This window comes from Sus scrofa, unplaced genomic scaffold (genome assembly GCF_054392235.1).
Source record: "Sus scrofa isolate SSC_HxYL_T2T_F1_AM1 unplaced genomic scaffold, Sscrofa_HxYL_maternal_Yorkshire_Landrace_v2.0 dam_40, whole genome shotgun sequence".
NCBI classification, from domain to species: domain Eukaryota; kingdom Metazoa; phylum Chordata; class Mammalia; order Artiodactyla; family Suidae; genus Sus; species Sus scrofa.
In genome coordinates, this window is record NW_028146964.1 from 80,827 (window position 1) to 93,430 (window position 12,604).

The following is a 12,604-nucleotide window of genomic DNA, read 5'->3' on the forward strand; positions in this document are numbered from 1 at the left end:
AAATCTTAGAGTTCCCGTCATGGTGCAGTGGTTAACAAATCCAACTAGGAACCATGAGGTTGTGGGTTCGATCCCTGGCCTTGCTCAGTGGGTTAACAATCCAGTGTTGCTGTGAGCTGTGGTGTAGGTTGCAGATGTGGTTCAGATCCTGCGTTGCTGTGGCTCTGGCATAGCCTGGCAGCTATAGCTCCGATTAGACCCCTAGCCTGGGAACCTCCATATGCTGCAGGAGCGGCCCAAGAAATGGCAAAAAGACAAAAAAAAAAAAAAAAAGAGAGAGAGAAAATCTTGAAAGCAGCTAGGAAAAAAAAAAAACAACAAATAACATACAAGGGAACCCTGATAAAGTTACCAGCAGATTTTTCAGCAGGAAACTCTGCAGGCCAGAAGGGAGTGGCATGATATACTTAACATGACGAAAAGAAAAAAAACCTCAAACCAAGATTACTTTACCCAGCAAGGCTTTCATTCAGATTTGAAGGAAAAATCAAAACCTTCACAGATAAGCAAAAGCTGAGAGAATTCAGCAACACTAAACCAGCCTTACAACAAATACTAAAGGAACTTCTCTAGGCAGAAAAGAAAAGACAGCAACAGGAAACAAAAATATCACAAATGACAAGGCTCACCAGTAAAGGTATATATACAGTAAAGATATGAAATCATCCATGCACAATTATACCACCAAAATCAGAAATCATGAGATGAGGTAAGTACAAATGCAGGACACTGGAGATGAACTTGCAATTAGGAGAACAACAACTTAAAACAATTTAATATACATATAGACTCTTATATCAAAACTTCAGAATAACTGCAAACCAAAAATCTACAATTGATACACCAACAAAGAAAAATCAACTCAAATACAACACTAAAGATAGTGATCAAACCAGAAGAGAACAAGAAAAGAAGGGAAGAAAAAAGAGCAATGAAAAATCCAAAGCAATTAATAAAATGGCAATAAGAACATACATATCAATAATTACCTTAAATGTTAATGGACTAAACGCCCCAACCAAAAGACATACACTGGCTGAATGGATACAAAAACAAGACCCATATATATGTTGTCTTCAAGAGACCTACTTCACTTCTAGGGACACATACAAATGGAAAGTGAGAGGATGGAAGAAAATATTTCATGCAAATGGGGATCAAAAGAATGCTGGAGTAGCAATACTCATTAAAGACAAAATAGACTTTAAAATGAATATTTTAAGGCACAAAGAAGGTCATTACATAATGATTAAAGGATCAATCCAAGAAGAAGATATAACAATGTTAAATATCTACACAGCCAACATAGGTTCACCACAATATATAAGGGAACTGCAGACAACCTTGAAAGGACAAATCGACAATAACACAATAATAGTGGGGGACTTTAACACCCCACTTACAGCAATGGACAGATCATCCAGACAGAAAATAAGAAAACACAGGCCCTGAATGATATATTAAACCAGATGGACTTAATAGATACTTAATAGGACATTCCGTCCAAAAGCAACAGAATACATATTCTTCTCAAGTGTACATGGAACACTCTCCAAGATTGATCACATCCTGGGCTACAAATCCAACCTCGGTAACTTTAAGAAAATTGAAATCATATCAAGCATCTTTTCTGACCACAACGCTGTATGACTGGAAATCAACAACAAGAAAAAAAACTGTAAAAAACACAAAACACATGGAGACTAAATAACATGCTACTAAACAACCAATGGATCACTGAAGAAATCAAAAAATACCTAGAAACAAATGACAACAAAGATAACGACACTCCAAAACCTATGGGATGCAGCAAAAGCTGTTCTAAGAGGAAAGTTTAGAGCAATACAAGCCCACCACAGGAAACAAGAAAAAGCTCAAATAAACAAGCTAACTTTACATCTAAAGCAGCTTGAGAGAGAACAGACAAGACCTAAAGTTAGTAGAAGGAAGGAAAGCATAAAGATTAGAGCAGAAATCAATGAAATAGAAGCAAAGAAAACCATAGAAAGGATCAATGAAACAAAAAGCTTGTTCTTTGAAAAGATCAACAAAATTGATAAACCCTTAGCCAGACTTATCAAGAAAAAAAGAGAGAGGACTCAAATCAATAAAATTAGAAATGAGGAGTTCCTGTCATGGTTCCTAGTTGGTTAACAAATCCAACTAGGAACCATGAGGTTGCAGGTTCAATCCCTGGCCTTGCTCAGTGGGTTAAGGATCTGTGGTGTGGGTCACAGACGCAGCTCGGATCCCACATTGCTGTGGCTCTGATGTAAACTGGTGGCTACAGCTCCGATTAGACCGCTAGCCTGGGAACCTCCATATGCTGTGGGAGCGGCCCTAGAAAAGGCAAAAAGACAAAAAAAATAAAATAAAATTAGAGGAGTTCCCGTCGTGGCGCAGTGGTTAACGAATCCGACTAGGAACCATGAGGTTGCGGGTTCGGTCCCTGCCCTTGCTCAGTGGGTTAACGATCCGGCGTTGCCGTGAGCTGTGGTGTAGGTTGCAGACGCGGCTCGGATCCCGCGTTGCTGTGGCTCTGGCGTAGGCCAGTGGCTACAGCTCCGATTCAACCCCTAGCCTGGGAACCTCTATATGCCACGGGAGCGGCCCAAGAAATAGCAACAACGACAACAACAACAACAACAAAAAAACAAAAAAAAATAAAAATTAAAAAAAATAAAATTAGAAATGAAAAAGGAGAAGTAACAATGGACATCACAGAAGTACAAAGGATCATAAGAGACTACTATATGCAACTATATGCCAATAAAACAGAAAACCTAGAAGAAATGGACAAAGTCTTAGAAAAATACAATCTTCCAAGACTAAACCAAGAGGAAATAGAAAAGATGAATGGACCAATCATAAGAACTGAAATTGAAACTGTGATTTAAAAACTTCCAACAAACAGAAGTCCAGGACCAGATGGCTTCACAGGCGAATTCTATCAAACATCTAGAGAAGAGCTAACACCTCTCCTCCTGAAACTATTTCAAAAAATTGCAGAGGAAGGGATACTCCCAAACTCATTTTATGAGGCCACCATCACCCTGACACCAAAACCAGACAAAGATACCTCAAAAAAAAAAAAACTACAGGCCAATTTCACTGATGAACATAGATGCAAAAATCCTCAACAAAATACTAGCAAACCACATCCAACAAAACATTAAAAGGATTGTACATCATGATCAAGTGGGATTTATCCCAGGGATGCAAGGGTTCTTCAATATCCACAAATCCATCAGTGTGATACACCATATTAACAAACTGAAGAATAAAAACCATATGATCCTCTCAATAGACGTGGAAAAAGCCTTTGACAGAATCCAACACTCGTTTCTGATAAAAACCCTTCAGAAAGTGGGCATAGTGGGAACCTACCTCAACATGATAAAGGCCATATATGACAGACCCACAGCAAACATCATTCTCAATGGTGAAAAGCTGAAAGAATTCCTGCTGAGATCAGAAACAAGACAAGGATGTCCGCTCTCGCCACTACTCTTCAACATAGTTTTGGAAGTCCTAGCCACAGCAATCAGACAAGTAAAAGAAATAAAAGGAATCCAAATTGGAAAGGAAGAAGTAAAACTATCACTATTTGCAGATGACATGATACTATACCTAGAGAATCCTAAAGACACTACCAGAAAGCTGTTAGAGCTCATCCATTAATTTGGCAAAGTCACAGGATAGAAAATTAATACACAGAAATCGATGGCACTTCTATACACTAACAATGAAAGATCAGAAAGAGAATTATGGAAGCAATCCAGTTTACATTCGCATCCAAAAGAATAAAATACCTAGGAGTAAACCTACCTAAAGAGACAAAAGACCTGTACTCTGAAAACTATAAGACACTGATGAAAGAAATCAAAGATGACACAAATAGTTGGAAAGATATACCATGCTTGTGGACTGGAAGAGTTAATATTATCAAAATGACTATACTACCTAAGGCAATCTACAGATTCAATGCAATCCCTATTAAATTACCAAGGACATTTTTCACAGAACTCGAACAAAATGTTCTAAAGTTTGTTTGGAAGCACAAAAGACCCAGAATAGCCAAAGACATCCTGAAAAAGAAAAATGGAGCTGGAGGAATCAGGCTCCCGGACTTCAGACTATACTACAAAGCAACAATCATCAAAACCATATGGTACTGGCACAAAGACAGAAATATAGATCAGTGGAACAAGATAGAAAGCCCAGAATTAAAACCACACACCTACAGCCAACTAATCTATGACAAAAGAGGCAAGACTATACAATGGAGAAAGCACAGTTTGTTCAATAAGTGGTGCTGGGAAAACTGGACAGCCACATGGAAAAGAATGAAATTAGAACACTTCCTAACACCAGGCACAAAAATAAACTCCAGGAGAGTTCCCATCATGGCACAGTGGTTAACGAATCCGACTAGGAACCATGAGATTGTGGGTTTGATCCCTGCCCTTGCTCAGTGGGTTAATGATCCGGCGTTGCTGTGAGCTGTGGTGTAGGTCGCAGACACAGCTCGGATCCTGCGTTGCTGTGGCTCTGGCATAGGCTGGCAGCTATAGCTCCGATTAGACTCCTAGCCTGGGAACCTCCATATGCCGCAGGAGCGGCCCAAGAAATGGCAAAAAGACAAAAAATAAAATAAAATAAAATAACTCCAAATGGATCAAAGACCTAGATATAGACCAGATACTATCAAACTCTTAGAGGAAAACATAGGCCAAACACTCTCTGACATAAACGACAGCAACATCTTCTCAGATCCACCTCCTAGAGTATTGACAATAAAAACAAAAATAAACAATGGGACCTAATCAAACTTAAAAGTTTCTGCACAGCAAAGGAAACCCTAAACAAAACAAAAAGACAACCCACAGAATGGGAGAAAATCTTTGCAAGTGAATCAACTGACAAGGGATTAATCTCCAAAATTTATAAACACCTTCTGCAGCTCCATACCAAAAAAAAACAAACAACCCCGTCAAAAAATGGGCAGAAGATCTAAACAGACAGTTCTCCAAAGAAGACATACAGATGGCCAAAAAACACATGAAAAGATGTTCAACATAACTCATTATCAGAGAAATGCAAATCAAAACCACGATGAGGTACCACCTTACACCAGCCAGAATGGCCATCATCCAAAAGTCTATGAACAATAAATGCTGGAGAGATTGTGGAGAAAAAGGAACCTATTACACTGTTGGTGGGATTGTAAATTGGTGCGACCACTGTGGAAAGCAGTATGGAGATTCCTCAGAAAACTAAACATAGAACTACCATTTGATCCAGCAATCCCACTCCTGGGCATCTATCCAGAGAAAACCATGCCTCGCAAAGACACATGTACTCCAGTGTTCATTGCAGCACTATTTGCAACAGCCAAGACATGGAAACAACCTAAGTGTCCATCGACAAAGGAGTGGATCAAGAAGATGTGGTACATATACACAATGGAATATTACTCAGCCATTAAAAGGAACAAAATACCGGCATTTTTAGCAACATGGATGGACCTAGAAATTATCATGCTAAGTGAAGTCAGCCATACAATGAGATACCAACATCAAATGCTTTCACTGACGTGCAGAATCTGAAAAAAGGACAGACGGAACTTCTTTGCAGAACAGATGCTGACTCATAGACATTGAAAAACTTATGGTCTCCGGAGGAGACAGTTTGGGAGGTGGGGGGATGTGCTTGGGCTGTGGGATGGAAATCCTGTGAAATCAGATTGTTATGATCATTATACAACTACAGATGTGATAAATTCATTTGAGTAATTAAAAAAGGGGGGAGGCAAAAACTAATATCTCCATGGTCTGGTTCAGGTAAGCATTAAATGAGGCAAAAGTTAAAACAAACAATAACTACAAAAATGGAGTTCCCACTGTGGCTCAGTGGAAACCCAACTAGTATCCATGAAGATTCAGGTCTGATCTTAGCCTCACTCAGTGGGTTTAGGATTCATCATTGCCAGGAGCTGTGGTGTAGGTCACAGACTTGGCTTGGAACTGGCGTTGCTGGGGCTGTGGCTGTGGCCGGCAGCTGCAGCTGATTCCACCCCAAGCCTGGGAACTTCCATTTGCCACAGGTTCTGCCCTAAAAAGTGCGGGGGGGGGGGCATAAAAAAACAAGCAGAAATACCCCAAACTATAAACATTAGAGACCCTCATTAGCAAGACCATTATTATCCCAGATCTGGCCATTGCTGGAAGCAGCTACCTTGGGAAAGTCCCTTTCTCTTCTGTGGGGTTACATACACCACCCAAAGGCACTCATCTCTGTTCAGAGGGGACCATGATCCTCAGCTCCCAGGACTGGCATGAGGATCCAGTGATGTGAATCCTAGTGCCCCACAGGCTACAACCTCCTCGCTGCCATCCTCTCCCTGCTGCAATTCTTCCCCTGCAGCTAAGGTGGAACAGCAAGCTGACTTTGCCAAGCCTTGCTGCTAAAACCTTACAGCAGCTTCCTATGGCCCTGGAGATAATAAAATCGCATGTTTTCCCAGGCGCCAGCTCCACCCCCCACCCTAACCTCCTCTTCTACTTTTTTTTTTTTTTTTTTTTTTTTTGCTTTTTAGGGCTGCACCCTCAGCACAGGTAAGTTCCCAGGCCAGGGACCAAATCTGAGCCGCAGCTCACAGAAACACCAGATCCCTGATCCACTAAGCAAGGCCAGGGATCCAACCCTCATCCTCATGGATACTAGTTGGACTGGTTCCCGTTGTGCCAAGACAGAGAATTCCATCTTTTTTGTCTCTCCCTCTTCATTGTGCCCTCAAGCCACAAGCAGACCTCTCTCCTTCGTCCAGTGCAAGTCGTCTTTCCTGGGGCTGGGTCTACATACTTGTGTTTTTCCTCAGGTGAAAAATCATTTGCTCACCCTGCCCCACCCTCTCCTCCACTTCAACGCAATGCAGAACAGAGCTGGCTCCTCATTCCACCTCTGGGACTTAGAAAAAACACCTACTCCTCTGCGAGAACTTCCTGAATCACTCTTTCTAAACACCCGCATCCCTATTCAACATCATCACACTTTGTTACCAGAAGTGCTCTTTCTGACTAGCATTTATTATCAACCTATGGAGTCTGTGTCTCTGCTTTTTTCAGCAGGGGAGATATACACTGTGTTAATCATGTTTGTGTCCTCAGGACCTGTCATGGGCCTTGCACATCATAAGTGCTTAATAAATGTTTGCCAAGTGGGTGACTCACAGGATCCTGACGTTGGTTCTCTTTCCAAAGCCAGCTCTCAAAACCGCCAGTAAGAGATCGCAGTGCTTCAGGAGGACCAGTAGGCTGATGGGGCCCCAAGGCCCAGGTATTTCCCCAGCAAAATAGAAATCGGAATGCTTGATAAAGGCAGCTCAGAGCCCTCAAATGCTAATGGGACCCCGGGACAGTGCTCAAATGTGGCTTCTGGTTCGGCCCCACTGGGAGCTGAGACTCTGCAAGTTTCTAACAGGTTTCTGACACCAAGCTGAAGAAGCCGAAACTTAGTCCCTGTGAAGCCTTGGCGGAAGCTGGGAGAAGAGTCTGCCTGGGCTGAGGGTGCAGCTCCTGGACTAGAGGCTGGGGGACCCAGGCTCCAGGGAAGGGGTCGGGGGGAGGGGAGAAGGAGCAAAGCACTGGCCTCTCCTGATGCCAGAACAGACAAGCCAGAGAGGGCAAGAGGCTAGAAGCTGCTATGTTTTAGAATTTGCCCTAGTCCCAGAAAGAGAATTGTATCCAGGAGTTTCTTCAGTTATTTCTTCAACAAATATATGCATATTATTTATCCAGAGTATACTGGCGGATAGGACACAGAGGCATGTGTCCTCTTGGCATATATATTCTGGAGACAAAGACCTTGATTTGAGGCCTCAGGGGTAGGGGTGTGTGTGTGTGTGTGTGTGTGGTGTCTATGTGATTTTGGTGAGTCATTTGTGCAATCTGAGCCCTAGTGACATATGAGGCCCACACCCAGCATTGGGAGTTGCTAAGGTCAATCTCAGGAGATACTGCCTTACAAAGAAACGGCATAATTATTATTCATAGGACCTCTAATCTGAATTTTGAACTCATTCTCTGTTAGCCAAAGGTGGTAATCTGCAAAGGAGAATTATACCCAGGAGTTTTCTTATTCATTCTATCATTCATCCAAGTGTTCGTCCTGTTGTAGTGGCAAAGCCAGCAAATTCCTTGTCTTATCAGCATTTACATTCAGAAGATGAAAGCAGACAATCAGACAAGTATACACAATTCTTTCAGAACACTTCACAAAGGAAAAATCTTCATGAAAGCAGAAGAAAACAAGACCTGCCTAATACTACATAGACAAAGAAGATTCAGAAAGAGAGTATCAACTACAAATGTTCATTTTTACACAAGACCCCTTCCTACCCCAAAATTCTCATGAAATTCTTGGCCTGTTTGGAAGGGTATGAAAGACCTTGTTATAACAAGTAATGAACTCATTGGAGGCATTGAACCAACTCTAATACTGCTTAAGTGTTACTCTGATTAAGGTAGAGTACATTTCAAATATTCATTACTATAGGTTTTTGAATATCTCCTTAAATTGATCGCAAAGTATTTTGGATCTTCCACGCTGCTGCAAATGGGGTTTCCTACTCCTGAGAGGCTCCAAATGTTCCTAGTGTATAGAAAGTCTCTACGGATCCCGCGTTGCTGTGGCTCTGGCGTAGGCCAGTGGCTACAGCTCCGTTTCGACCCCTGGCCTGGGAACCTCCATATGCCTTGGGAGCGGCCCAAAGAAATAGCAAAAAGACAAAAAAAAAAAAAAAAAAAGGAGTTCCCATCGTGGCGCAGTGGTTAACAAATCCGACTAGGAACCATGAGGTTGCCGGTTCGGTCCCTGCCCCTGCTCAGTGGGTTAACGATCCGGCGTTGCTGTGAGCTGTGGTGCTGTGAGCTGTGGTGTAGGTTGCAGACGCGGATCGGATCCCGCGTTGCTGTGGCTCTGGTGTAGGCCGGTGGCTACAGTTCCGATTAGACCCCTAGCCTGGGAGCCTCCATATGCCACAGGAAAGGCCCAAGAAATGGCAAAAAGACACACACAAAAAAAAAAAAGAAAGAAAGAAAAAGAAAAAGGAATGAATTTGACAGCTTGGGCTCCAAAACCAGGATTGTGGCGGGGGGGGGGGGTGTTGAGTGGTAGTGAGGCAGCAGGGCAGGGGGGATGTGCTCAGTTTCCTTACTTCCTATCTAGGGGATACTCTCTCAGCTCCCTAGAGGATGGGGTCCTACCATCCATGAGGTCCCTAGGAAATCAGCGGCGCCAGATCCTTTACAAAGGGCCCCTCAAGTGGAGACAGTCTACAGTACCTAGAGTTTAAACAAAAGCCACAGACATCCAGTGACAGGAATGAGAACAAAGCGGAAAGATCCAACACCTCTAAGCTCAGGTGCCATTCTCACATGCTGTGCTTCTAACACAATTCGGTCATTACTAGCCACCTGACAACGAAACAACAAACAAACCAACAACCCTACAAAGGAAGAGAAACTAAACAACCAAACAAATAGAAAAACTCCTGGAACTCTTGGAGAAGAGCCTAAATCTGTTACCTTACAGAGGGACGAGGGGGTAACATATTGGTTGGATGGAAGCATTTTATTAAACACTTTTCTTAAACACTAGGCTTTCTTCACCTCTAACACAATCCCCTCCCTCTGGCCTCTTTCCCAGGAATGGGCCTCGAAATCTTTCCTGTGTTTGGGGAAAAGGGCAGACAGAGCAAGAAGATACAAAACGACAATTCAGAGGCATTTCACTGGAAGGAAGAGACTGACCAACTGGAGGAAGCCTGTGGCAGAGGAAGGAAAGAAAAGAGGAAGAAAATCTGAGGAATGGAATAGGAGCAGGGATTCTGGGTGAAAAGCACTAATGGTAAAGCCTTCAGGGGAACATAACCTGATATGATAACTGCAGAGTCAATAACGTTTGAGACTAGGAGTAGATACCATTTTGGGTTACTTCCCCAACTGTGGATCAAGGCACAGAAGGCTACGGGTAGGTAGGGAGGGATAGCAGTAAACGCACAAGCAAGCTCAGGCAGCAGCACTTAGGGCAGGTGGAGGCCGTTGTGGGTCGGTCGCTTTGAGGCTAGAGAAAGCATTGCCAGGTCTGAGAGCGTGGGTGAGGGTTGCGGGGGGGCACGTGGGAGCGCATGTGTGAGTGGGGTGCGGGGCGAGGGGTGTCGGGGGTGCGGGGCGCGGGAGGTGGGCTCAGGAGAGGCAGGCGAAGGCAGCGGGCGAGCCGGGGCAAAAGGCGAGGCGAAAGGGCCCGGGGCGGGCCGGGGAGGCGAGCGGGAGCGCAAAACAAGTGGCCGCACCTGCGGCATATGGAAGTTCCCAGGCCAGGGGTCGAGCCACAGCCACCGTAGAAGCAATGCTGACTAGTCATATTGTAAGCCAAACACGAATGTCGCACCCCCCCCCACACACACACACACAACCTCACTCAACCACACAGGGGCAATGACAGAGAGCTCTGTGATTGTGCCGCAAGGGTAGGCCCCGTGAGGCCCGGTGGATGAAGGCCTCCCTACTCGAAAGACTCAGAGCCAAGAAACCTACACGGGGCAACCCACACAAAGATTGAAGCAGGGCTCCAAACACCTCCATTTTAACAGGACCAAACTTTCACTGAAGAAGATACAGTCACCCCTATGTCTATCACAGCACTATTCATCAGAGCCAAGATGTGGAAACAGCCTAAAGGTCCACTGAGAGATGGATGCATTTCAAAACCCTGGGGACATCTGTGCACCGGCATAGTACACAGCAAGGAAAAAGCATCAAATGAATTCCATCTGCTGCAGCAAGGCTGGAACGAAAGACTCTCATACTAAGTGAAGTAAGCAGGAAAGAAAAAGACAAATACCTAAGGAGATCACGTATTGGTGGACTCTAAACGGCAGAACAGGATGATGCTATCCAAAACCCCACCTACCAGGAGGCCTACCCAACAATCAACCAACCAACTAACCCCCAGATATCAGAAACAGGTGGTGGGCAAGGAGCACACACTTGGGCTTGGCGGGTGGGGGTGGGGGAAAGGGGCTGCCCTGGGATGGATGGGGATGGGCCTCTGGGCTGCTCTGTGGATGCCACCTGCGCTGTGTGGAATGGATGGGCAACGAACGGGAGCTGGCGGTACAGCGCGGGGAAATGTCTGCGAGTGGGTCCCTTGGTGGACAAAGACCACTCGAAGAAACATTGTACCTCAGCTATACTTTAAGCACAGGAATCGAATTCAAACTCAAACTGAAACCACTCCATTTCTGACCGCTTGAGGATGAACGCCCAGCCCCTCACCTGTGGGCTCCAAACCCAACTCAGTTCCCTGTAGAGAAAGAGGCTATCCTGCCATCCTTCAAATCAGCGCCACAGTTTGGACTGCACGGTCTCTGGCATGGGGTGCAACAGGTCCCCATCCCGCCAGCATTTCAAAAACACCCCCGCCGCCCCCAAACCCCACCCCCCGGCTCCAAATCCGTGCAGCAGGTTTCTGCAGCACCTTGTTCAGTTGATCCCCTCCGAGGTGATCTTTCGGCTCCTGTGTGGGCTTCAGGGACCTGGTGGGCCATGAGAGAAGGGCCGATGGTGAGGGTGGAGAGCACAGATAGGCAGCAGGCCCTGCAGGGGAGCGGGCCTGGCGGGGAAGGCAGGGGGCTCGGACCTGGAGGTCGAGGGTGGCGGCGTTGATGGTGGTGGTGGTGTTTAGAGCAGGTGGAGGCAGTTGTTGGCCAGGTGGTATGAGGAAAGAGCACTGGTGAGGTCGGAGTGTGGGTTAGTGTTGGCGCGGGAGGATGAGGGGGTGCCAAGGAGGGCGTGCAGGGGTTGGGGAGCGTTGTCCGGGGCGGGGGCGAGGGGTGTCGGGGGTGCCGGTGCGGGTGCAGGAGGTGTGCTCCTGAGACGGAGGGAAAAGAAAGCGGGCGAGCCAGGCCAAAGGACCAGCGCAGGACCGGGGAGACGAGCGGGAGCGCAAAGAAAGTGACCACACCTGCGACACATGGAGGTTGCCGAGCCAGGGGCCGAGCCACAGCCACTGAAGAAGCAACGCCAAATAGTTATGCTGCGAGCCACACAAGTCCGGTTTCTCCGTTGCGAGAGTCATTCAAATGGCGTCGAGCAGCTGACGTCACGGCTGTCTGCGGTGGAGACGGGGGCGGGGGAGGCGAGCGCCACCTGCTGGGCTGCCGCGGGATAGGAGCGGCGCGCGCTGCTGCAGCGGAAAAGGGGAGGCCAGGCAATGAGCGCACCCCCCCGCCACCGGCGAGGGGCCTAGGTTGGCGCTCAGGCTGCGGACCAGGGAACCGAACCTCGGGACCTGCGGTCATGGGAGGAGCGGCCGACCGGCCGTGTGCTTCATCCGTTCCTAATAACAGTGTGGAGCAGGGCCCGATAACGCCTCATGCTGGGAACAAACCGGCACGGGGACAACAATGGCCTGGACCTCTTTGGCCTGGCCCTTGGCCTCCGCGGCTCCCCGGCTCCCGGGCCTCCCCTTCCGCCCCTGTGCAGGGGCACTCGTGTCCTGGAGGGACGGCGACCACCGGCTGCCCTGCCTGCCCAGTCCT

General features: G+C 46.3%; 2 long non-coding RNA genes across 2 annotated transcripts in view; both read right to left on the minus strand.

Annotated features, from left to right (window-relative positions):
• LOC146394319 (uncharacterized) overlaps positions 1 to 12,604 on the minus strand; it is a 66,649-nt gene that overhangs the window by 16,822 nt on the left and 37,223 nt on the right. Inside the window, exons 10-11 of the long non-coding RNA XR_014836250.1 lie at positions 12,028 to 12,249; positions 11,542 to 11,599 (exon numbers count right to left, since the gene is read on the minus strand). This is a non-coding gene — a long non-coding RNA (uncharacterized LOC146394319). The remainder of the gene's footprint in view (positions 1 to 11,541; positions 11,600 to 12,027; positions 12,250 to 12,604) is intronic.
• Positions 7,079 to 10,772, minus strand: LOC146394320 (uncharacterized). The gene is made up of 2 exons (XR_014836252.1): positions 10,401 to 10,772; positions 7,079 to 9,021 (listed from the first exon to the last, which is right to left on the minus strand). It is a non-coding gene; the product is annotated as an uncharacterized LOC146394320 (long non-coding RNA).